General features: G+C 51.9%; 1 protein-coding gene and 1 non-coding gene across 4 annotated transcripts in view; one reads left to right on the top strand and one right to left on the bottom strand.

The window, feature by feature from the left end:
• The window catches only part of CTBP2 (C-terminal binding protein 2), a 162,966-nt gene that overhangs the window by 57,332 nt on the left and 79,059 nt on the right, over window positions 1–26,575 (bottom strand). The window lies entirely within an intron of this gene.
• LOC137209523 (U6 spliceosomal RNA) lies at window positions 7,776–7,882 on the top strand. The gene has a single exon (XR_010936079.1). It is a non-coding gene; the product is annotated as a U6 spliceosomal RNA (small nuclear RNA).

Here is a 26,575-nt window from a genome sequence, read left to right as displayed (position 1 = left end):
TGCCACCAATCTGAAGGAGACAGAGAAATGAAAAATGAAGACTCTGTAATCTCTGTTGAGCTTGTGACAGCCATGAAACACAGAAAGCAAGTCTTTTAGCAGGTGGAATCCCAGTGCTGGGGTGAGGTTGGAGGCTGCCTATGTGAAAGCCACGCTTCCTGGGACGATCTCCTCGGCCAGCAAACAATTTGAGTGAATCCTTCTGCCCGGTTTAGATTTAGAAAGTACATCTCCTGGTGTTAAATGCAAAACTCAAGAATTCTAAATATTTTCGCTTGCTAAAAGCTTTCATCAAGAACAGAGGGCTTGGGCAGAAACAATTCATGATTTTCCTAATTGGCTGTTTTATTTGTGTCATAATGAAAATTAAGTGTTGGTGAAGAAAATAAGATGCTTCTGTGGTAAGGATTTTCACACATTTTTAAAGCACCTGACTTACAAATATGCTTTAAAAATAAATATATTCGTTCTAACACTAAAGTGTTCTTTAAAAATAAAAGCAAAACGAAATGAAAAAAAGAGGTAAAAGGCAAATAAGCAAACTCTCGTCCCGATTAAGAGGTGTTACGTGACCCCTTTATTTCCACTGTGCTGAGACTGAGGAATCACAGAAACACGGATGAAATTTCTCCTTTCCCAATTTTCTGACCCTTTCTTCCTTTGGCACTTTTGATCTGTAGCTAAGTTTGGTTGAACAGGGTGAAGGGATGAGCATCCTCAATTTCTCTGCGGACAGAGGAAGTTCCATCCTGACCAGATGACTCATCCGTTTTTACATATCACATGCAAGAAATTATTATAACAAGTTTATATCTGAGCAAGTAAAAGTGAACACCATACAGAGGAAGAATCCAGAACGTCGGAAAGTTTGGGAAGGTCTCATAAAATGCCTGCAGAGGAGCGCTGGCCGTGGTGAGGATTTTGGGGTGGCCACTCTGTGCCCCAAAGGTCACCTGAAGGTGATGTCTGCAGACTGTGAAACGCCTGTGCACCCACATCCATTAGCTGTGCTCCAGTGCAGAATAAAAGCCTGCATAACTGATGGCCACTAGAGGCTTGGACCTGGGGGCCACCAAGGCAGGAGCCACCAGGAGACAGCTAACTGGAGGTTATATGTTAAACTTGTGCTAAACTTTAAAACAGTCTATGGAATGGAGGTGGAGGTGCCAGGCGGGGAGTAAAGAAGATTTAACATTTTAAAGGCAACTTTGGATTATTCGGCTTATTCTAACATATATGAATTGCACTTGTATTTAAAGGAATTAGTTGGTTATCAAACAAACAGCAATGATGAGATCTTAAATGTTTAAAAACCTTGATGTGAGATTTTTAAAAAATTTATTTATTTATTTTTGGCTGCGTTGGGTCCTCGTTGCTGCATGTGGGCTTTCTCCAGTTGCGGCGAGCGGGAGCTACTCTTCGTTGTGGTGCGCGGGCTTCTCACTGCGGTGGCTTCTCTTGTTTTGGAGCACGGGCTCTAGACATGTGGGCTTCAGTAGTTGTGGCACGCGGGCTTCAGTAGTTGCAGCACATGGGCTCAGTAGTTGTGGTTCACAGGCTCTAGAGTGCAGGCTCAGTAGTTGTGGTGCACGGGCTTAGCTGCTCCGCGGCATGTGGGATCTTGCTGGACCAGGGCTCAAACCCGTGTCCCCTGCATTGGCAGGCGGATTCTTAACCACTGCGCCACCAGGGAAGCCCCTGAGATTTTTGAAGACGTCTGCCTCTTGATTTCTTGCTACTGGGTGGCCCTAAATCCTAGACTGACTACTCGGAGTGTCCACTTTCCTTAGGGGACACAACTGCTTTGCTGTCCTTGTGAGATCCCAGCCCATGTGTCTCGACACTGTGCAGTCTGGAAACGTGCAACGGCGCGAGCTCTGCAGTCTCGACTCACTCCCAAAGCCAGTGGAAACCACCGGTGAGGGCCCACCTTCCGTTCAAGCCCTTCCCTGGAGCAGGTCCACCCAGAGGAGGCCTGGTGCCCAGCGATGGGGCCCTTTGGCCAGCAGAGGGCACTGCACACCCTGCACGGCCTTCCCGAGGCTGCAAAGACCTGAGCAGCTTTGCCAAGGCTCGCCTTGCTCATCTCAATCCCGACTTGGACTCTGCAAGAACCTGGAGAAAGTGAGACCAGATACCCCCAAAAGGAAAGGTCTGAGATGGCTTCAGGATGACACACTGCATGTCCCCTCAATCTCAGGATGCAAAAGGGACAGAAGAGACCTCCAATCTCCCTTAAAGCAACAGGTGTTTAGCCTTCAGCAACACGACCAGCCAAGGGAGAGGAACACAGTGGCTGCCCTCCTGCTGCCTATCTCCTAGGCTGGCAACTGAGGTTTGCCCTTTCAGAGCTGAAGTTTAGGCGCTGGAGAGGCGGGCCACGGAGAAGGGAGGCTCTCAGCCATGGGCTTGGGGTCCTGATCCAGGAGAGGCCATGGGCCACCTGAAGGATGATTTTCCATTATATCCATGCTTCCTGTGTAAAGATACACCAACGAGGAAGGAGCCACAGTGATGAAAGATGAAAACAACTTGGCGGAGCCGTAACTTATAAAGAGAGGAAAGGCTTGAGGTGGGCCTGGGCAAAGGGCGTCAGGGTTTCCATTACAAACCACAGCTCCCGGGGCACCACACACACCTGCTTAATGCGATTGCTCAGTTCTCCTCAACCCGGGATCCGTTTGTTGTGAAACGTGTATGACCTCAGGATACACAACCTTTTCAGTAGACATTAATTTGGAGAAGAAGGTGGAAAAAACCAGATTTTTCCAACCTTATTCAGGAACTGATTCTGGCCACCGGCTGGGAGGTGGGGCCTTGTCTCTGGGCCCCTGAACCTGAAGGTCGCAACCTTTATGGATGCTGGCTTCTACCTGCCAGGCTGACCACCGCAGAGGGACAGCTGACCTGTCTCGTCTTTTCTGATCACCAAGTTCTAAGAAGCCGACACGCTAATGCAGTAAATCAGCTCTCTTCTCCACACCTGCAGGGCACCCAAATGGTTCAGGGTGGAGAAGGAAGGGAGGGGCTGGTGCAGTCCATCAGCGCTGAAGTAGGGGACACACACACCCCATCCAACCCCCACGCCTCCACAGGACCAGCATCCTTTCTCACTACCACTTCAAAGCCAAGGGTGCCACAGCAACAGATGCCACTGGACCACACGGCTTAGTCTAGACCTGACGCGGCAGGAGATACCTTTGGAAGGACCCCACACAGAGATCCTGGGGTGGGATTCTGCCTTCTCCAGGAAGCCTTCCGGATGAGCCTCTCTGCCCTTCTTGCTTTGCAGCTGACATCACAAGCCCCTCCCCATCTTGTTCCAAACCCCAGTAAGTGGGATTCGCTTTGACCTCCCGGGGGGAGGGTACTCTGTACAGCCCACTTCACGGTGGACAACCCAGGGAGGCACGTGGGCTACCTGGTGGCCTAGGAGAAGCTAAGAGAGGCCAGCAGGTAAGGCCCAGGTCGGGCTGACAGGAGAGGGGGTTCAAACTTGTCCAGTAGAGATAAAGTTATCATCAGTGCGAAGGACGAAGGACGGACTGCTGGGCCTCTTTGTCTGTTTTCAGAAACCAAGTGTCCGGAGAGATTATCTCAAACACAAACAGAAGAGCTCACTCCAAACCTGACCATGTGCCGGAGGGAGTAGGGACCCAGCCTCCCAAGTTCAGTACCGGACAGGTCACACAGTCACCAGTCAAGAACCAAACCCAATAAGGGCTTCTGAGCAACCCTGCTCCGAACCTGCAGCCTAGCCTGAGGTGCGCAGGCCGGCTGGGAAGAGAGAGCTTCCCAGGACCCAGGCAGGACTCTCATGCAGCTCAGCTCATCCCCTCCCAGGTCCCAGGGCATCACTCCAGGGCATGGCAAGGGACAGGAGTGCTCCACGAGGGGGGTGGGGGGGGGCGGCCCATCCTTTATTTCAAGGAGGTGCCGCTGGCACGAAAGCAGACACGCAGGAAAGCCACCTCAGGCCTTGGGAACAGAGTAATAACTTTGTTTCATGACGACAGATATTCTGCGTCTGGGTCTTTACAAATATCCAAATTCCGTCGTAATGTTTCTGTACAAGGAAAGCCACTGGGCTGTAGCCATGGAGGCATTCAGAAGCTCACAGTTCTCACACAAGAATTTCCTGGAAACGTGAGGCGGGAATCAGACATCCCAAGCTCCAGAAAGTCTTTTGATGGAAGAGCGGTTCTTCCCAGACCTTATCTTTTTAACCTGAGTCATAGAAAGGAAAATCTTAATCTTCTATGTAGCTATTTAACAATACGAAGTACAACCTGCGGCCATTCATCTCGCTTAACACAGTCTTAATGTGGAGGATGAGGAATATAACGGAACCCAGGGGGAGGCAGGCTTTGCTCGCATCCACGCCGGCCACTGAGGGGAGCGGGCGGCTGGAGGCCGGGCTGGGGGTTGGGGAGGAGAAGCGGGTGACACTCGTGCGTCACACGATTTCATCTTTGCTGATCAAATTCGAGAAATAAAGAAGGGAGCCGCTAACCAGCTCCTTTTGTTTTTGTTAATTTCAGGGTATTCCTGAGGTTAAACAGTCCTCTTGAATTATTTCACCTGTTTTACTGTGGACTCCTGGCTGGCCTCCAAGGCTCTGGTGGGTAAATGATGCCATTTTTGCATTGATTGCAGCCCCGAGTGTCCTGTGCTATGGCTAAAATCTCACTTGGTGCAGAGGGGTTGCTGGAACAGGGGAGAGGAGGCAGCAAAGCTCCCCGTGAGAATTTTCTAGGTGTGACTCCTGTCATGAACAACCGGATTCTTCAACAACAGGGCGAACACCGGGATGGTTAGGGACGATGGGGCACTTGTGAGTACAGTCGCCTGTTTAGACAATTACAGCTGACTGTCATTTCACATGAAATCCTATTAAAGAACTCTTGACAAGGTGATGGGCATTTAAAAATCTGCTCTGAACTGACTTACGGGGGCCCTACCAGACCAAGAAGAGATATGGACCAAGAACAGACAGGGGAAGGAGGCTCCAGGGAGTCAGACGTCTGGACACTAGGTTCACGTCCCCAGACCAGACAACCCATGGAAATGACACAAGATGACCTTCTGGGGAAAGGCAGGCTCCTGACTGCCCCCCTCCCTGCAGCACTGTGCTTCCTGCCTTAGGAGTCCAAACTGCTCATCGGTGGGCTCAGGGTCAGTATACGGACCCCCAAAGGCCTAACACACATTTTCTACTAGCTGCCCACAGCCATACTGCCTCGTTACGGATTGAATTACGCCCCCCTCCACTGCCCATCGTGTTGAAGTCCTAAGCCCCAGTACCTCAGTGACCTTATTGAGACAGTCTTTATAGAGGCCATCAAGTTAAACTAAGGCCCTAATCCAATGTGAGTGGGGCTCCTTCTAAAAAGGGGAAATTTAGACAGAGATGTGGACAGAAGACTGCATGAAGGCACAGGGAGAAGACGGCCATCTACAAACTAAGAAGAGAAACCTGGAATAGAGCCTTCCCTCCCAGCTCTCAGAAGAAACCAAGCCTGACACCTTGGTCTCAAGATTTCTGCCCTCCAGAACTGTGTGACAGTATATTTCTGTGGTTTAAACCACCCAGCTGGTGGTGCTTTGTTATGAAGCCCTAGCAAACCATGTCACGCCTACTGATGATATTGGGGTGGCCACTCCCAGAAAGCCCTCTGGGATCTTGCACCAATGATGCCTAGGGAAGCTCAGGACCACCTCGGAGGGAAGCCTGGTTGTGGAGAAGAGGCGGCCTCTGCGGGGTGTGATTGGTCATGGGTCCTGGCTTTATTACGGAGCGCCAACTCAAACCACACCCAGCCACGCGCCCCAAAACGCAACAAATACGGACATGCCCATGGCTGTACCCCAGGGGCTGCTCTGCCAGGCACTGGGGCCTGGCTGCAGGGGGGAAGGAAGGGGCTACGGGCCCAACACCAACCCCCTTAACTCTTGAGGAGTGGCCTCCCGTGAGACAGAGAGACCTGTGTTTTCAAGGGAGAGACACAAAGAAAACTGTCCCAACCGTACTTTGCTTTAAACTGTGTTCTGCTCCCCAAACCCAAAGATTGTTCTGGACACACTGCCACTCTGTCCTCTGTGTTAGCAAAGGGTAGATGTCTCCATCCTGATGCCAGGGGTGGGGAGAAGGGTGGTCCCACATTGCCCTGTCCCTTCTCCTTGGTCAGGCACCGGCAGACCATGCTTCCGAGGAGGCGGGAATCTGCCCAGGAATCCGCACGGCCCCTCGGGATGCCAGCGAGAAGGTGACTAGGCTGTGCCTTGAACACCAGGGTCTGAGGGATAACAGTCTAGCGTGAAGCTCCATTAGGGATCTGAATGCCATCCACAGTGACAAGATGTGTTTCTCCTTCAGAGTCAGGGATCCTGGACTCAGGCTGGACATTGTGACTCTAATGGCCTCTGTTAAAACTGTGTTGGGGCAGCCTGTACCTCTCCACGCTTCCTAAGGTCCTGGGAAGTTCTGAACAGAAGTCTTTTCTGACTATATGAACACACACAACCCAGCATGCAGTCGAGAGGATGCCCTGTCCGTGGGGCAGGGGCGCTGGCCAGGGAGCCCTTCATGCTACACAGGCTCAGCAGCACGAGGAACCGAGGACCCAGCCCAGGACATGATACTGCACAGGACTCCCACGAAGGCAGCACGGACACGCCTCTGTGGCCCATCCAGCTCCCGCAGGGGGTACCCAGACCCAGAACCCCGGTGACATGTCAGTTCTGCACAGCACCCCACTGTGGCATAGGGGCACCCAGGGAACAGTGGGCAGGGGGTGTGAGCTGTCAGGGGGTGTCCATGGAGGATTTCAGAGCCACGACTTTCCTAAGAGGCCTACGACTGGCCCCCTCTCTGCTTGGGGCAGATTCCATCCTTGCTATGGAAGCCAGAAAAAGAATCAACACACATGGCCCCCAGCGATCCCCACCTCCTTGTATCTGTGTCCTGTGTACTCTCAGTTTCTAACAAACAGATCTGATAATAACAACAGGCAGGTGGGGTAGGGGGGGCATTGCTGTGACACTGCCATCTTGGGCATCTCCCCCCACCCTGGGATCCAGCTGCCATCTTGTGGGCTGCTTCGTGGAGGGGCCCAAAGAACTGAGGAACCAAATCCCACCAACAACCAGCTACGTGGCCTCCTCCAGTTGTGCCCTCAGGGGAGGTGTCAACTCAGGCTGACACCCTGACGGCAATATGAGAGACCCCGGCCAGGGCACCGAGCTGAGCTGTGTTGGGTTCCTGACCCTAGGAAACTCTGAGGTATGGTTTTGCTGTCCTAAGACTCTAAGTTTTCAGGTAGTTTGTCACACAGTAATAGACAACCCAGTCTAATAAATTTACCGTGGTCACCGATATGGTCAGTTCAACAGGAAAGACAAAAACGGTGATACATTTGTACTGCAATGGTGCCAAGCTTCTATTACCTACAGGACAGAGAATGCTAACAAAAAGCCATCTAAATGCTGTAAATCCTCAGCTGCCCATGCTGACACGAGGTGTGTCTGTGATGTACCCAGCTCTGCAAACTCTGGGGCAAACTCCATTCTCCGCAGCTCAACCGTGCCCACTGGAGAACGGAAAGTGTGATCTTCACTTACCCCAGATGCTTCAATAAATTCCAGGGCTGTGCTCAGTGCGCACAGAGTTAACTAGGGCACCTTGGGATCTCCACTCCAACTCATGCACACCCATAAATACGGGACATTAACAAGCTCTATCCAAGACGGGGCCCCACATTAAGAATGTAGCCTTCGTGTTCACTTCGGCAGCACATTTACTAAAATTGGAATGATACAGAGAAGATTAGCATGGCCCCTGTGCGAGGATGACACACAAATTCGTGAAGCGTTCTATATATATATTTTTTTGTTTGTTTGTTTGTTTTGCGGTATGCGAGCCTCTCACTGTTGTGGCCTCTCCCACTGCGGAGCACAGGCTCCGGACGCGCAGGCTCAGCGGCCACGGCTCACAGGCCCAGCCTCTCCGCGGCATGTGGGATCTTCCCGGACCGGGGCACGAACCCGCGTCCCCTGCATCGGCAGGCGGACTCTCAACCACTGCGCCACCAGGGAAGCCCGTGTTCCATATTTTTAAAAATAAAACTATTTATCTGGATCAAGTCAAATAATAAAGAGAAAAAAAAGAAAAAAAAAGGAATGCAGGCTTCAAGGCCACCCTCTGCATGGGAATGCACTGGATAAACAGGCCCTCTTGCTTTCTTGTTCTTAAAAGTCCTTGAACTGCAACTACTATTTAAGTTGAGCTATCCAAATCAGACGAAAAAGGAGGCAGGTAACATGAAAGGCAGTCGGCAAAGAGTTTCAGAGTTTCCCGCCATGTGAAAGGGCAGAGGGGAGCTTAGATACCAGCAAGCCTGCCCGGAATCCAAGGGGCAGAAAAGGCATGGGGTGTAACACAAGCGCGCACGCGGGCACAGACACACGTCCACATAGGCTCGTGTGGCCCGTGGCGGTTTCTTGGAACCATGGCATTTCTGGAACATTCTGCCTCCCTCACAGATAGACAGCCCGAGACTCAACTCCTAGCTTGTATTTCTGCTCACCCCCTATAACTCCCAGGTCACCCCAGCTGCTCTATAGAGGCATTATTGGTGCAAAATTCCGGAAGCCCAGCAGCCGGCTGCAGGCACGCCAGCCAGGTAGAAAGCAGGCCTGCGTCGTGTTTAGCCACACCCCCAGTCCTGAAGCACATCTAACACGCCCTGCCCCTTCCCGGGGGAGCCCCCAGACCTGAAAGAGGAAGCAGCCCCATAAGGAAGCCAAGACACAGATGAGCCAAACAGAGAAAGGAAAGCTGGTCGGTAAACTCGCCAAAGTCCAGAGGGAAAGGGACCCAGCCCTCAGCAGGGCTCCTCGGAGAAGTGGGGCTGGGACCACGCGGGGGGGGGCCTCCCACTGTATCATTTTCACTGCCACGTGTTAGTTTAACAGCAGCTACACTCGCAGAGCGCCTGATGCGTGGCAGGTACGGCTCCAAGTTCTCACGCAACATGCACACCAACAGCCCGAAAACACGGTCTGCTGCACTGAATTCAACAACTAAGGCATCTACACCGTGGAGAACACGCCCCGCACAATTACTCATCTCGGTGACCACACCTGCTCTGGGCGAGGCTTCCAGCAAGTCCCCAACCTCCCAGGTGCTCACAGGAGACAAAGGTGCAACCCTCACCCCGGGCCACTTTCACAAGAGTGAGCCCAGAGGAAGCCCAAACCCTTTCAGACAAAGTCACAACCCAGGGCTGCAAGAAGTCAGGGACCATGGCTCAAAACTCCTTCTCTCCCGGCTCTACTCTCTATGTCAGTTTTGTGTAAAGGCCAAAATACCGACACCGCCTTCCTGCCTCCGGAACAGATCCAGCCTCCGGTCAGATGGTGGTCTGCTATCTTGGACGAGGGGTGTCAGCTACAGAAACCTCCATGGGCCTGGGTCCCCCAGCTTGATCCCTGCCAACCCCGCCACAGGGAATGGCTTGTCCAGGTCACACAGGTGAGGTGTACCTACTGGGGACCTGCCTCCCAGTCACACTGTGGCCCCTGAAGTTTGATGAGCTGTGATCACGGCACAGACCCTGATGCAAAGCCTGAAGACTCTGGAAGCCTCCCTCACAGGGACGTTTTGGGTCCTTCACTGCATTTTTGGTTGGTGAGTCTCCATTACACCCTTTGGTGGAAGCCACTGCTGCCCTCTGTGGATCCGCCAGGCTCTGTGGGATCCAGGGTGGGCTCAGCTCCCCGCAGCAGGTCGGGGACAGAAGAGAGAGGGGCTGAAACAGGAGGCGGAGTGTTCTTATTCTCAGAGGGGAACTCACCAAGGGTTAAATGGATTTTTAGAAACAAAACTTATGAAAATGGCCTCCATACAATTTGATGAGGTCAGCGAGTAGAGAGGCCTAATGACACTTGTAAGAAAAAACATCTGTCGGTGTCGAAAGGTCGGCAGGAAGTGAGTGGGATTGACGTGGCTCTGATTGGCCAGACCAACACTCCTAGAAAGAGAGGCACATGGCTTAACTTAGCCCAGAGGAACAAAAAGGCCCTTTCAATTGTCCTCTGACCAGCCCCGCCCCCCTCGAAACAAGAGGCCAACCCCCGAGCTCTGAAATCCATCCAGGACCCTGGCTGGCAATTAGCTCTTTGTTGACTCGCTCATCGGCCACCGAGGCCAAAATATTCCTGAAGAAGCAGGAATCTTTAGAGAACGACGCTCTTACAAAACCCCCAGTTCTACTTTTCGGTTAGAAAACAACGTGGGTCAGTTGAATGGCAAATGTTTCAATAAATCCATCATCGCAAAAACAAAAACAAGAGGTTTCTTTGGAAAAACAGGAAGTCTTGGTACATAACATGTCTTAAAATAGGGCCAAGCTCATTTGTTGACAAAACCCCAGCCTCCAAAGCCTCTTGGTCTGATCTGTCCAGATCCAACATACCCCCAATTCCTCCTCAGGACCCCGTCCTGTTCCCTCGGGTGACAGGCTGGCCTGGCCTTTGTTGCTCTGACACAAGGCACACAGGGCCGCCGGCCGGCCCGCTTCCTGTCCCCAGGCTCCGAGGAGGGTCTCGGGAGGAGCCGGTCGCCGGCCAGGCCGCTTGCAGGAACCAGGCCTGGTGCTCTTCATGAATTGAGGGCCCGTTTCAGGCTTCTCATCAGAATCACATAACGTGGAGGCTTTCTGGAATTAGCGTTCTGTTAATCCTTTATAGTCAGTTACAGAGCTGGGTTCCACAGAAGCCCCGACTGTTGGGCAGAAACTCCCGGGTTATTACCCAAACTTAACCCCTGGGCAGCGGGCAGAGAGGCAAAGCGGGTGCCTGGCTTCATCCACGTCTGAAAGATAGAGCCTCTTTCTTCTTCCAACCAGGCAGAAAAGGAGCCAGGAATTTACCATTTCCATTCTTCCCAAAGACACCCACTTTAAAGAGTACAGGCACAAGAAAACTTTCAAAGAAACGTACTGAAAGCTTTGCGATTGACAGATACAGCTATCCCTATGCGTAAAATAAAACCCACATTTCCACACATACTGCTGTGCCTGGAAGGCCTCTCCCATATGCCAGGCCTTTCCCACTACAGCCAACTCCATTCCTCTCCCACTAATTTCTGCCTTTTCTTTATTAACCACCAAGCACCAGGAGGACTGTACGAACACAGCGCGGTGTGAGCACGTACCATAGTTACACCCTTGCTAAAACGCGAAAACACACAATGCATACAGAGAGATCACAGAATCGAGTCAGCCAGATTCTTAGAGACGTCACCACCACCGCCACCCTCCGTGTCCCAAGGTCTGCTGATCTTCTACAACCTTCAAAAATGTTTCTTTGCTGCTAGGGAAAGCAGAAGGTTTCAGCATGTTACAGTTATATAAAACTGTCCGGTACGCTGCATTAAGTAACTTTTCTACATAGTTGCTAACCCAAAGATGATTTTTTTTTTCAGTCCAGGCTTAAGCAGAAAATGCTAGTTGTTTTGGGATTCTGGAGGATTCTGTTGGTTTATGGAGAGGAAAATCGCTGCTGCTCCATGAAGATTAGGAGGCATGCAATCTCATATGAGAACTTAAAATTCAGTCTCGGGGCTTCCCTGGTGGCGCAGTGGTTAAGAATCTGCCTGCCAGTGCAGGGGACACGGGTTCAAGCCCTGGTCCAGGAAGATCCCACATGCCGCAGAGCAACTGAGCCCATGCGCCACAACTACTGAGCCTGTGCTCTAGAGCCCGCGAGCCACAACTACTGAGCCCATGTGCCACAACTACTGAAGGCCACACGCCTAAAGCCTGTGCTCTGCAACAAGAGAAGCCACCACTATGAGAAGGCCACGCACAGCAACGAAGACCCAGCGCAGCCAAAAAAAAAAAAAAAATCAGTCTCAGGTATGTGGCCAACCGTAGTGAAAAATGAGGGGAAACAGAGTACATAACTTCGAAAAAATAATGTGATTTACATAAAATTTAGTTTGGGCCCAAGACTTGCCACCATGGATCCATCCTGATTCACAGAATCCTGGACCCTAAGACAGTGCCAGCCAACCGTCCTGAGGGCACCGATGCTGGAGGGAACCCTGCGACGGAGGGGACCTCCTCTCTGATGTCCTGCCCTGCCAGCTGGGGAGAGGTTTCCAGGGGTCAGAGAATTTGCCAGCCTCTGGGCCCATCGGCAGCCTGAGAGCTGCAGAACCAGGAAAGGATGCATTTGGGAGCCTGTGTGGGGTCTGACTTTGCTGCACTCCTGGGGGAGACACGTAGGATGAAATGGGGTTCCGGATCCAAACAGGCTTGCCCAGGCCTCACAGGTGAACCACAAGGCTGTCACTCGCCTGAACACGCTCTACTGCCTGGGCTCCACCGACCCTTGGGTCCTTCCTCACCAGGGGCCAAAGGCGGGGAGGCCTCTTCCTCATAACTGAAGAGCTGCTGCACGGCGGCCGCCGCGAACCACTTACCCAAGTCACTCTTGCGGAGTGAACAGTGTGGAGAATCTGAACATATGTGACAGCACGCAGCTGATGCACACAAGCGTTCCACGCAGCCATTTATTTTAGGGCCTCGTGTGCTATTTTTACACTCCACCGAAACACTGCCAAAGGAATCCACAAAGGAACCCGAGTACGCTGGAGCCGCGCTGCCTACTCCGGCTGCTGGCTACTCCTTTTATGAAACGAACCAGCAACGCATGCTATCTGCTGCCTCTCGGAGACAAAGGTCATAAAATAAGTCATTGGAAATTATTTGAGTTCAAGTACTTTTTCTTTTTTTTTAAAGAAAAGGTCACAAGTGGCCTTTAAATGGAAATGCAATTTTCTTACTCAGCACCACTGGCTGTGATATTCCATATGTGTGTGTCACAGCCCACCTGCAATACTGGTTCTGAGCAAGTGACCAACTTGAAACTCCCCTGTGGAAAGAAGTGGCCATGTTTAGGGAAAAGGAAAAGTTCTGGAGCCGTGATCTCTGCCTGCAATTATGTGCAGGGCAGTCATGCAGAAGGACTGAATGTATCCTGTGTGGGCAGAACGGTGACCAAGAGGGTGAGGAAGCCAGAAGAGATTTCAGATGGATAAAGAAGTTTCTCACAGTTAAGGAAGGGCTGCCCCTGGATGTGAACCACGCTCCCCTCCCCCAACCCAGGGGGCAGAGTCTAGTCCTAGGACTGTGGCGCCCAGTCAGGAGACCCCCTTGAGCAATGCGGGCAGGGGTGCGCAAAGGTGAAAGGGGAGGACATTCTGCCTCACACCGGTAGATGTGTCTTCCCTGTTCTAGAACCTTCCGGCCTGCCCCAGAGGTGTGCCCAAGGGCACCCCACGGCCAGCCCCCTACTGGATCCACGTTCCCCGAGGCCCTCGTAATTCTGAACTCTCATGGGATTCCTGTGGAAGCAAACAGCCCTGGTACGTGCCATTTTATTTTCACTCAAAACATCCTTCCTGGGACCATCCCAATAAACTGAGCATACTATTTTCAACTAAGGCCTTGGCATTGTCTAGGAATGTTTTCAGGACTAAGTAAATTGCTAAAGCAAACATCTTATTTTTGTCTCCTAGGACAGCCAAGCAGGGTAAAAATATTTCCTGCCGGGACTTCCAGTGGAACGGCCCCCTCTGGTGGAACCGTCTGACCAGACACTCCATTCAGGGAAAATGCTCTCACTCTGGACGCGGGGTGCAGCGCACCCACTCGTTCCTTGGGGGTGGTTCCTGCTTCCGGTGCCACCCCCAGCAGCCCGGGGAAGGATCCCTCTCCTGCTGGCTCCCAGACCCAAGGCACAGCCAGTGTTTGAAACCGAACACCAATTCTCTTTATGTCTATGGGAGAAGATACACCCCAGTCCTTGCCGGGGTGGCCTGGAACTCAGCCACCTGGTGACAGGGGTGTGGGAGAGGAGAAGACGGTCCACAAAAGCAGAGCAGTGAGGCCCGACACCCCCAGCCAGTAGCAGTGGTGAGCTGGCAGTGCAGGAGGAGCTGAGGCTGGCACACCTGGGCTCCACGCACACCGCAGCGGGTCCTGGGCCCGTCGTGGCCACTGCAGCTGTTAGAAGCGTCACCAGGAGCAGAGCTGGACCAGTCTCCACAAGTTCCTGGTGCTGTTCTCGGCGCTCTGCACGCATTAACTCCTTCTTCCCAACAGTCTCAGGAAATACGTTATGAGCATTATCTAAAATGACAAAGTTGAGGCCCAGAGCAGAGAACAGCTTTGCTCAAGAGCCACAGCTAGTGGGAACGGTGGACCCGGGGCCCAGTCAGGCTCTAGCCACACACACAGGCCTCTGTAGCCCAACATGGGCAGAACCCAGACAGAACAATGAGCAGGTTATCCCATCATTCTCCTCCTTGGGAAGAGATCAGGAAAGCTGACCACGTGTCACTCCGAGCACATCTTTATTTCTGACGTGGAACTAGGGTGGAGGATTGCTCAAGTGGGTAGAAACATGGTGCCTAAGAAATTCATGTGACTTGCCAGTCAGTAAGCCACGTGCATGGGCGTCACACACGCGTCACACGGCCCATCACGCCCCAATGAGGAGCGAACGTTTGCGCGCAGCCTGGCTCTGGCCACACAAGGAACTAGTAAGAGGCAGTGAGCGCACCCAACACGGCAGCTCCCTGGGCAGCCCTCAAAAGGAATCCTTTCTCACGGAGGCGACCCTGTTAAGTTCCTCTCAACACACACAAAACTGGGGTAAAAATCTAGGCCCTTAGCTCCCCACCAGTAGTAAAAATTAATTGCCGCATAAAATTGCTGATTCCTACCAAATGAAGCTCTACGATTCATCAACTCCTGGATGGCACAAACTCAATAGTGGTTTAACTACATCACCTGAGTTATTGCTGCGTTTTGTATCAGTGACAGCTTTACTGGGAATGAAAGTTTTGCAAATTCATTCACGTAGGACAAACTTCCAAAGTAAACAAAGGCACTAAGCAGACACAGCCCCCCTGCAGCTGTGTCACACAGATTCTCGAAGCCAGAGGGTGTCTGGAAGGACAGTTTTCCCAGCACAGGCTTGGGGTGGGAACCCAGGGTGTGCGCCTGCACCAGGACCATGCCCCACCCACTCCCAGGGGTGCTGCCCTCTGGCACCCTGAACCCTCAGCACCCTGACGTTGAGAACCCAGCGTAATATTTCATTACCCAACTCCACCTAACTGTAGGAACCCAGGTATTTAGAATGCATGGACATAAACCATTGCCGATCGCTTTTTTATTTTCAGCAGGGGCAATAAAACTGTAAATAGCTTATATGGTGCAGCAGACCATCAGATGCAAACCAATGCTGCGAAAACCAAATGGTAGCAACACCAGGCTCTTCCTTGTTCCAGGTTCAGTTACTTCCTGGGGGTCCAGGTATACCCACTACTTTGTGGGTTATTATTACTGCCTTTCTCGCCTAGTCCCACACTTGTTGGACCACAATGGGTTGGTCTTCTAATTTGAATCGGGCCAGACACAAACAGGTAAATTACTTTCCAGTTTCCACAATCAGTGGAACATGCAAGCACTTCTTCCAAACTCCTCAAAGTGAGGCCTTTGGAGGAAAAACAACTTTGGGGTCATGCTTGGGGGAAGAGGGTTCTCAAGGAGAACACTGTAAGAGTCACTGATCCTTCTTCAAAGAGCTTGAAAGCTCTCACTCTCAAGAGAGAAGCACCCCAAATTAAATTCAAAAATTTAAGTTACATTAAAAAACACCAGTGTCGGGACTTCCCTGGTGGCGCAGTGGTTAAGAATCCGCCTGCCAATGCAGGGGGATACGGGTTTGAGCTCTGGTCCAGGAAGATCCCACATGCCGCGGAGCAACTAAGCCCACGAGCCACAACTACTGAGCCCAACACGCTGCAACGACTGAAGCCCGCGCGCCTAGAGCCCGTGCTCCGCAACAAGAGAAGCCACCGCAATGAAAAGCCCGCACACCGCAGCGAGAAGAGTAGCCCCCAGCTCACCGCAACTAGAGAAAGCCCACGCGCAGCAACAAAGGTCCAATGCAGCCAAAACTAACTAACTAACAAAAAAACCCACCAGTGTCACAACCCACTGAATAAGCAGGTTTTGTTTCATCTCTGTCTATATTCACAATGGAGGCTCTGAATCCATTTTTAGAATCTTATTCTTAAGGAGACCGTGAAACAAAAAAGCAGAGGCTGGGGGCTTCCCTGGTGGCGCAGTGGTTAAGAATCCACCTGCCAATGCAGGGGACACGGTTCAAGGCCTGGTCGGGAGGCTCCCACATGCCGCAGAGCATCTAAGCCCGTGCGCCACAACTACTGAGCCTGCGTTCTAGAGCCCGCGAGCCACAACTACTGAAGCCCGTGCGCCTAGAGCCCATGCTCCGCAACAAGAGAAGCCACCGCAATGAGAAGCCCGCGCACCTCAGCAAAGAGCAGCCCCCGCTCGCCGCAACCAGAGAAAGCCCACGTGCAGCAACGAAGACCCAACACAGCAAAAAATAATAAAGTTTTTTAAAAAAAAAAAAAAAAAGCAGAGGCTGGTTTCCCCAAAAATCAGAGAAGTTATTAGTATCCAAGCTGTTGATTTTTCCCTTTTCTGGCGGCTCCAACCTGTCCCTTTGCCACTCTCAACCCCTCCTTGCCCATGTAGTGAGGAAGCTGGGATGCAGCCCGGGTTTGCGGTCAAGGTCACAGGAAGAAGAAAAGAATGAAAACTTTCTGGTTCAGTCACTTGGCTCAAAGCTGGTTTTGTTCTTTTCTTCTTTCTTGGCCAAGTTTTGCGTATTTAGGGTATTACTTTCACAAGCTTCCCTACCTCACTGGTTTTACCACTGAGCAGAGGATATTCTCTAGCGATTATCCTCCAGTCCAACACGCCCCAAAGGTAACCACAACTGTTTCATGTGCAACAGGAAATGCTCCGAGGACGTGAAGGTACCTCGGAGCGGTGACGGAATGTTCGCCACCAGAAATACATTGAGCTGTCCCCGGTGTCATGGGCGGGGAGCCGCTCGCTACATAAACTGTGGATCAATCAGGAGGCGGCTTCACAGAACACCCAGGGATCTCACCGATTCAGCGGCTGGCAGGGGAAACCGGGTCTCACGTTAACACAAACAAAATGCACATGAAAAGCCACTCTCCCTGCCAAGAGCTCCAATCTGGAATGTTCTCTGACCCTAGTGTCTGATCCTTCTAGGAAGGCCAAGCCATCATCAGAACCCACATGGAAACCCTGCAGCTGTGGGACTCTGCTGAGCTCACAGCTCCGCAGGGCCTGCTGCCCCGAGGATGGTTCGCTGGGGGGGCAGTTCAGATTTTCACACTTCTCTGTGGGCATAACCACACTGTTTTCAAAGTTAAAAACAATCCAAGGGAGAGTCCACATTTTTATTCAACTCATACCTGGCTGTCAAGTAACTTCAGCAAAAATACAAGAAGGAACCACTGCCACGAGGCTACAGGTCTCACCGCGGTATTCCGGAAGCCCCCAGGGGGAGATTCAGGCCAGAGGAGCTGAACAACGGAGGTGGCTTGGATCCGGTTAAAGGATGCCACATCCATGCCCCTGGGCAACCAGCTGCCGGGGTTTTAATTCTGTGGGTCCTGGGCTGTGAACTAAGTGGGGGCCCAGAGGAAACGGGGAGCAAAGGTAGACGAGGCTCGCACGGCAGTAGCACCTGCTGGCTCCGTGGGCAGCCCCAGTGGAGGTGAAATCCCCTGAGGCTTAGGACTCAAAGTAACATTCATTCAGCCTCCATTTGAAGAAGGGGAGGTCCTTTTCCTCCTCTATATTTGGTCCTGCCGGGCTTGCTGAGTAAGGCTGTCAGAAAAGCCTCATCAGCCACCTGACTCCGAGCTCCCTCTAACATCCAGGCTGACAGAGGCACGTCAGAGCCCCGAGCCTGCACTGCAGCCTGCGTTAACACGCAGCGGCCAGGCACAGCTGGCCGCCCCTCTACCAAGCGACGGGCCAAGACCCCACCCGAGCAGAGCACCACCAGGGCCAGCACGACAGTCTGCAGAACCTCACGTCAGAATGTTCTCTGCCCTGTCAGTTGCTACCAGGTGCACACATGGTGCTGGATGGTGTCGGGTAGACAGGATGAGGAAGCAGGGCACCCTGCCCTTGGGGTGCAGTTCAAGGGGGAGGGAGATACGGGAAAGGGCCCTAGAAAGTGTGGTGATGCTGCTACGCATGTGGGTGTGGGGGACTGGAGGGGCTGGGGAGGCGGTCTGGGGACAGGCAAGAAACGTGGGCGACCTCTGGGTGGCACCTCTTCTGTCCACGACTGGAGGTCTGAATGATGGAGGAGGGTGAGTCCTGAGCACAGGGAGGAGAGAAGCCTGACTCTCGCCACTTACTGGCGAGCTGTGTGACCCTGTCTCCTGAGCCAACCACTCCTTGGTTCCTTACGCATCAAAGGAACAACCTCTCCGGGATTTCAACAACGTGACAAGGAAGGGTCTGATATACTGTAGTGGCCTGCAGTAACACCTCACTTAGGCCTCAGGGTGACCTGAGGGGATTCCAGAAGCTTCCAGAAGAGACCACTCTGTGCCTGTGAACAATGTCCATGGTCAGTAAGCAGTGACTGGCCTCTACCTCCCTGGACAGTCTTTCGGACTCCATGGAAAGTCAGTGGTGAACTGAACATCAGCAAGGCCATTAAACTCCTGGAAGTCCTCGTACCCAGGCGGTGGCGAGGTCAGACCCAGTCCACGCCGAGGTCTGAGGGACAGCATTTTGTACCCAAGTACACCAACTCCATGGGGCAGCTCATCACCTGCTGGCAAAGTTTTACCTTTAAAGCATTCTTCATTTAAAAAGTACACAAGAGGGCTTCCCTGGTGGCGCAGTGGTTGAGAGTCCGCCTGCCGATGCAGGGGACACGGGTTCGTGCCCCGGTCCGGGAAGATCCCACATGCCACGGAGCGGCTGGGCCCGTGAGCCATGGCCGCTGAGCCTGCGCGTCCAGAGCCTGTGCTCCACAACGGGAGAGGCCACAACAGTGAGAGGCCCGCGTACCGCGAAAAAAAAAAAAGGTACACAAGAAATGGTTCCCACACAACCCATAACCCAGTCTACTCCTGAGAAAACCATCAGACAAACCACAACAGAAGGACAACTCCACAAAATACACAACCACACGCCTCAAAACTGCCACGGTCATCAAGAATAAGCAAGGTCTGAGACACGGTCACAGCCAAGAGGGGCTGAAGGAGCCACGATGACTAAGTGCCAGGTGGTCTCCTGGATGGGGCCCGCCCTGGGACAGAAGAAAGACGTCAGGTAATCTGGATAAAGGTCGGACCTCAGTGAGTAACATATCAATATTGGCTCATTAATTGCAACAAATGCACCATACTAACGTGAAGTGTTAGGAATAGGGAAATGGTGTGGGGTAAGTGGGAACTCTATGCCATCCCCCAACTTTTCTGTACATCTAAAAGCGTTCTAAAAAACAATGTTCGTTTAAAAAGGAAAAAAACTGCTTCCATATGTGTCTCAAATTTCTCACCATCTCAACACTTGCCCCGTGTTGTAGCCACCAAAATACGATGCATGTGTCCTAAAACACGGAGCAGACTTTGGGCAGGGGCACCGCTTGCCTTCCCTGTCCCGGGTCACCTTGGCCTCACCTCGGAAGCCACCAAGTGCAGGGTCAGCCCCCAGGAGCCAGCGAGCTACAGGCCCAATCAGCGTCCGACAGGTGTCTGGTCAGGCCTTACACCGCCCACTCGCTCAGGACCCACACATCAGCGACGCTGCTACCCTAGCAGGGGGACGCCTGCTACCCCTGACGACCAGGTGCGTCTCACCTCAGCAAAGCAGCAGAAAAGAAAGTGCGGGTAACAGCTGCCGTCATCCACAAGGTTGCCCCACCAACCCGACAGCAGGTGATCTGGGCCGCTTTATGGCAGAACCAGGGCCCCGCCCCAGTGACCTTCCTGGTGCGTGGAGGACATTTCTGTCTGTCCTGTCCACCAGTGTTCCCTGGGCCCCTGCTGGGCAGAGGGCAAGCACCACAGAATGACTATCCCCAAATTCAGGCATGTGAACTTTCACCTGCATTTACAAAAACCAAAACAACAAGAAAAACCTATGCACAGAGGGAGTAATAGAAACCAAAGGAAACAGTTAATTTGCTCATATAACCGTCCATCCTCCTCCTCTCAAAACAATAAGGTGCTTTAAGGGTGCGAAGAAAATGTTACGTACATTTTAAATAACTAAGGTTTAGTGATCAATGAAAATGAGAACTTTCCTCCTAAAAGATAGGCTATAAGCTTCAATGGCGCACGAAGCGCAGTACGAAGTAAGCGTCAGAGGGTCCCACGCTCATCTCTAGATGGTGCCGGGAATGCCCAGCGTCCTGGACCACGGAGGGCGGGCTCCCATGGCTCGAGGGCCCTGGCCCCATAGCTATACTGGCTCCTCAGATTGGCTGGAGGAGCTGTACTGGGTGCCCCCAGCCACCACCCTCCCCCCGCACGCACACACACAAAGAAGGGGACCTGAGCCATTGCTCTCGGGCCCCGAGGGCCCAGGCCCTGCAGGAGGAGGAAGTCTGGGCCTAGCCAGGTTTCGGGGAGGTGTTCACATCACCAAGTCCCTCGCCGCTTGGAGGCCAGGCTTCCTTGGCCCACAAGGGAGCCCCCGGGCCTGCACCTCTCTGTGACCCCAGTTCCCCCTCAGCAAACACACCAGGCCCGTCTCTTTCTGCACGAGGCTCGGGTTTCCTCTGGACTCCACTGCTTGACGCTGGACGAGGCATTTCATCTCTCTGCTCCCCAAGAATGAAATGGAGCGATGCCCATGAAGGGCCTGGGCAGAGCGGGTGCCCACCAGCCTCCCCGCAAACAGATGCAAGGGCGGTCCCTTCCACTCAACTGTCCCATGACCGAGGCTCCCTGGTCCCCTGCTCTGTCACCGAGGGGTGGCCTCCCCTGCGAGTTGGGGCCCTTCTGCTGGCAACACCAGCACCGCAGACCAACGACATCACAGTTTTGTAAGGTTTTAAATTCCAAAATCAGAATAAGTCTCATCTACAAAACATCAACAACAATGAGTTTCACTCAGCACGTACTTGCTCAAAGTTTCCGTGAAGGCAATTCTATTTTCCAGTATTAAATTCCTAAGCTACGACACGGTCACTGCTGTTTGTTTTGCTATTTAATGAGGAAATGGAGCCTTTTGCCGACTAAATCTCCTTTTAAACGGAGACTTTCACAGAGAATATTTTGGTTGCCTGCTCCCCTGATACCCACACACCCCCCTCCAGAAGTTGAACAGAAACCAAAGATGTGTAATTATTTCCTTTACTGCATTATTAAAAATAGACAAAAACAAAATAAAACACAAAACACCCTGAGGAACTGAGTGCTATAGAAAGATAAAAAGTTACCCTCTCTAAATGAACTATGGACATTTACTTAAGAATAATGTATCAATATTGGTCCATTAATTGTAACAAACATAGCACACCAATGTCAGGTATTAATGATCCGGAAAACTGGGTGCAGGGCATACTGGAAATCTTTGTATTATCTTCTCAATTTTTCTGTAAATCTAAAACTTTAAAAAATATCAAGGTCAAATAGACTTAAAAACATTGCAATCAAAGGAAAAACAAGTTACCCGCTCTTCCTGACACTGCATTCCTGTAAAGAGGAATCCTACATTGGCAGCGATCACCTGCTTCCACCCCTCCTGAGCACACTCACTCTGTGTGTTAAAGCAATGTTCCATCAGCATCCAGATGCTTCTGTGGGCTGGGCCAGGGCAGCACCCTCCCGTGTGTGTGTGTGTGTGTGTGTGTGTGTGTGTGTGTGTGTGTGTGTGTGTGTGTGTGTGTGTGTGTGTGTGTGTGTGTGTGTGTGTGTGTGTGTGTGTGTTGGGGGTTGGCAGGGGGATAAGGCAGCAACAGGGCGACAGCAAGCAGGCTGGCAGAGCCCAGGTGAGGGGGAAGGGGTGTCCGCAAACCTGAGAGCTTGCAGGAGGCTGACAGACAGTCCCTGGCGTCGGACTAGAGGGGCCAACTAGGGATTCAGGGGGATGAAGGGGAAAACTAGGAAATAAATGCAGAACGCCACTGATGGAGGAAGTGGCAAAGCCCACTAACAAATGGGTCATTTGTGTAGTAAGCATATGAGCCAATGTGGAGCAGGAAATTAATCCAACATGCTGAAGACTTGCATTTCAATTCTTGGAACAAGGGACCCGCCCACCCCAAAAGTGAAGTAAGACCAGAAAGATGGCAGTAAAAACTTAACAAGACGCAAATTAAAACAGAGCTAATGGAGATGACAGCCAGCCAAGGAGCCAGAGAAAGGACTGGTCGGCCAGGTTTTTAAGAGTCTTTCAGAGAAGCCAGGCTGACTAGAGCCATGAGGAAAATAACGGCAAAATAAAATCCTTAGCAGATCAGACAATAAATCTCTGAAACCAGAGTGAACAGTCCAATATTTCTCCAATAATGTTTCCTTTAACGATAAAACGATCAGCAAAAATCAACTTCCCAGATACCCAGAAATGGACACGGCACTGCCAAACGCTTCCCAAAACAGATCCCACACCTTTGCAAAGATGTCCACCCAATGCTGCGACTTCAGAATGAAAGCGGGAAATGGAATCTGGCAACATTTACTGGGGAGAATGAGCCAGAACAGTTGGCTGCGTACAGATGCAGAAGTTGGAGCACTCGGGGCAAGACAGGAGGTCGGGACAGGCGCCTCCTCTCCAAGCTCTGAGGGCGGCTGGACCGGGACCATTACGCACAACCGTGCTGGGGCCTGGGCACGGGCTTCACGGCCAGGTGCTGAACACGAGGACAGAGCCCATGTCCGGCAAGGAAAGGCACCTGGAGAAGAGTTCAAGAAGAAAAGTAACAGATGCCAGTTCCTGGGTCCGTCCCACACCAGCCTTCCACTCTTCATGGTACGTGGGCAGAGCAGGCCCCCCAATACCACCACCCACCACCCCCTGCCAGGTGGAGCTGCTCATGCCAAGTGACCACCTGGAAGTCTCCAAAGGGACACACAGAGCAGGCACAGAGTGACAGGTCTCTCCCACTGGCCTCGAAGGGCCTGAAAGCTCAAATCAATAAAAAGCCGGTCTCAGAGACTGGTATATTCCCCCTTGATAGATGCCTCATGACCACCTATTTTATAAGCAAGGCCCCCAAACATGAACAGAAACGTTGCCTGCAGTTCTGGCAATCATCGTTAAAGCTATTACTTAAACTGTTGGATGCAATAAATAGAGTCAGGACAGAAGGGCGAGCAGCTGAGATCCACCTCCGGAGCCCGAGAACACTGTGTCAGAAAAAGAACACAGCTCCACATGGGCTTGCCTGGCCTTCAGTCAAACCCTGCCTGAAAAATTACCCTGCAGCCTCCATCCCGCTTCTGCACTTACAGGGGCCACTGCATTAAGTTTCAACATCGTTTTTTTCCTTAATCTCAAGTTGGTGATACCCACTTAGAAGCTCAAAAGCATTGCATTTCTCCAATGGCTTCCGCATCTCTTTCATATCGGCACTTTTTCATAAAGTGAACGTATTAATGGAATTGGAAACCAATTTTTACACGGCAAACAATTTTTATGTGGCAAGTCAAATGCCTTGACTCCCACAGGGGTAACCTAATATTATGGCTACAACAGTTTTGTTTTTTTTTCAAAAGATAAGATTACATTTCTTTTAGAATACAGGTTCAGTATGACTTGACATCTGCAACGGGCTTACTGGCACGGTGTACGGGTCTACGCTCCTCGGTGACACATGAGTGACCCGAGACGGAACACTCACCCCAGCCAGGGCCAAGTGCCGGGCTGGGAGGCTGTGAAATGCCCTCTCGCTCAGGACACGGGAAAGGTCACAGGACAGTCTGTTCTCAACCACAGTCCACTCATGGAAACAGCTCCAGAGAGTTTTCAGGGACTTGCCTAAGTCCAACCTCCAGCCCGAATCTCCTGGACCGTAATCCTCAAACTTGTCCAACACCACAGGATGCCGAGTATCTATCATCAGTTCACCTTCAGTCTTTCCCAACCCTGGCACTGTTCACATTTGGCGGGGGAATTCTTTCCGGGGGTGGGGGTGGGGACGCCGGTCTGTGCGGTCTGTGCATCACCGTATGTTTAGCTGCATTCCTGACTCCACCCACTAGATGCCAGTGGCACCCCTACCCCCATATAACAACCAAAAATGTTTCCAGGCATCGCATCAGTACCCTGCGGGGCTAAAGCGTCCGGGCTGAGAACCAACGGGTGATCGTGGGACCAGTCTCTCTCACCAGGGCAGGTGACTGCCGCCGGCAGGCAACACCCAACGTGCAGGGTCACTTGTGGCTCCTCCATGGGGCCAGGAGGATGATAACGTCCCACCAAGCAGAAGCCCAGTCTAGTCCTTCCATCCAGGACCCTTCAAGACAGAGTGGGACAACCCCTCGCCCCCATTCTGAGATCCTCTCGGCACCGTGGCTCAGGCAGGGCTCCGACAGTCACCAGGCCACTGGGACGGGCGCGGTGATGATGTTGTGCCTCGTCACCTGGCTGGAGGGCACCTGGCTGGAGATGGGAGGACAGCTCCTCCTTAGCACTGTCATTAAACTAAAGAAAATTTTCGCCCAATTTGATGATCATTTGCTCTTAGAAAGGCACTACATAAAAAACCCGCACATGTATTTTTATTTACGTATTTATTTATTTTGGGCTGTGTTGGGTCTTCGTTGCTGCACGCGGGCTTTCTCTAGTTGTGGCGAGCGAGGGCTACTCTTCACTGCGGTGCGTGGACTTCTCATTGCGGTGGCTTCTCTTGCTGCGGAGCACGGACTCTAGGCACGCTCAGTAGCTGGGGCACGTGGGCTCAGTAGTTGTGGCTCACGGGTTCTAGAGCGCAGACTCAGTAGTTGTGGCGCACAGGCTTAGTTGCTCCGCGGCATGTGGGATCTTCCCGGACCAGGGCTCGAACCCGTGTCCCCTTCACTGGCAGGCGGATTCTTAACCACTGCACCACCAGGGACGTCCCCCGCACATGTATTTTTAATGCCAAGAGTCTAGAGATATCTTCTACCCTGTGGAACTTTTTGGCAAGACGATGATCTTTTCTTCCAACAGAATTTCATTCTAAAACACCTTCAACACTGTTCGTGGGACTAAGGGTTCAATCTACAAAACACCACCTTGGCCCAGGCTGAGGAAAACAAAGTCCCCTACTGATGATTCCCAGGGACTGCAGCATCATCTAAGCGTCATGCGGGTCAGCCTAGGTCACTCGCTACCATGGTGACAGTGGGGAGGAGCTGGGGCTGGATGTCAGGGTGTGGTCTTGAGGACGGTTGACCATTTGGGAGAATTAGCCTCCAATACACCATGGACTCACCCCTTTCCACACCTAACTCCCCCAAAAGGAAACCTGGAAGGTAACTGTTCTCCCCAAAATACCCCTCCCAATGACTCACTGAGAATCTTAATGAAAAGAGCCATCCAGTAAGCAATGTAAAGCCACAGAACTCAAGAGTTCAGATGCTCTTGCATCCCTAGAAATAAGCCACATTTCGGGTCTCGGTCTTCTCATCTGGAAAACAAAGAGGGCGACACAGCGGCCTCCAGAAGGTTCCTTCCAGCCCTCGCAGGTTGTAACTTTCTTAAAGGCTGTGAGCCACTTTGTAATTCTGAATGAGATGGAATACAGCAAGAATCGCTAATATTCTGTATAACTCAGACCCTGCCCAGCCAGGAGTTTTAGGATAGATAGATAAATAAACACGGGGAAACGTTTTTAGGCTATAATAGCCACGAGCCAAAGTAACTGACAGCACACACCAGCAGCGCTGGGGAGGTTTCGTTAGGAAAGCAGTGGTCATAGGGAGGAATATAATGGAAGAGCTCAGGGAGATGAGGGATTCCCTACAATCAGCCAGAGGGAAGACTTGGGGTCTTGCTAGCATGACATAAAGACCATGGCGAGCACTGCCCTTTGGACACTGAAGTAAGGGTGACCCAGGGGTACATTCTGAAACACAGCAATCTGTTCATCCTCATTCTCCAGTGGTTTTTCTGTCCCTCGAATCACACCTGTGCAGTACTTCCTATTGCCCTGGCCCTTTCTACATATTAACTGGCTCCACCCCCATCACCTGGGGCAGTTCCGCCTCATGGCTACAGGTTCACAGCTGCGAGGGCTAACTAGGTGAGATGTTACAGCTGCACAGGCAACGCTGCTCGAACAGGAGAGGCCTCTCACTCCAGGGATGGCCCGAGGCTACGACGTTCCAAATGCCCAGCAGCAATAGGATGGATATAGAAATTGAAGTATATTCATACAACGGAATATTACACCGCAGGGGGGGAAAATGAACTACCATTCACACAAAACACGGATGAATCTCACAGACACAAAGCAAAAGACACAAAGAGTACAAACGGATTCCATTTTAAGTAAAAAACAAAGCTAATCTAAGGTAAATCGGAAAGAGTAGCTTTGGGAAGAGGGAGCATGAGAGAGGGTCTTTACAGGAGGGTGAAGGGTCTTCACAGGAGACCTCGGAGGGGCTGGTAACACTAGAACGTGCCCTCGG

This window comes from Pseudorca crassidens, chromosome 16, assembly GCF_039906515.1.
Source record: "Pseudorca crassidens isolate mPseCra1 chromosome 16, mPseCra1.hap1, whole genome shotgun sequence".
In the NCBI taxonomy this organism is placed as follows: Eukaryota; Metazoa; Chordata; class Mammalia; order Artiodactyla; family Delphinidae; genus Pseudorca; species Pseudorca crassidens.
This window is presented reverse-complemented; position numbering and strand designations above follow the sequence as displayed.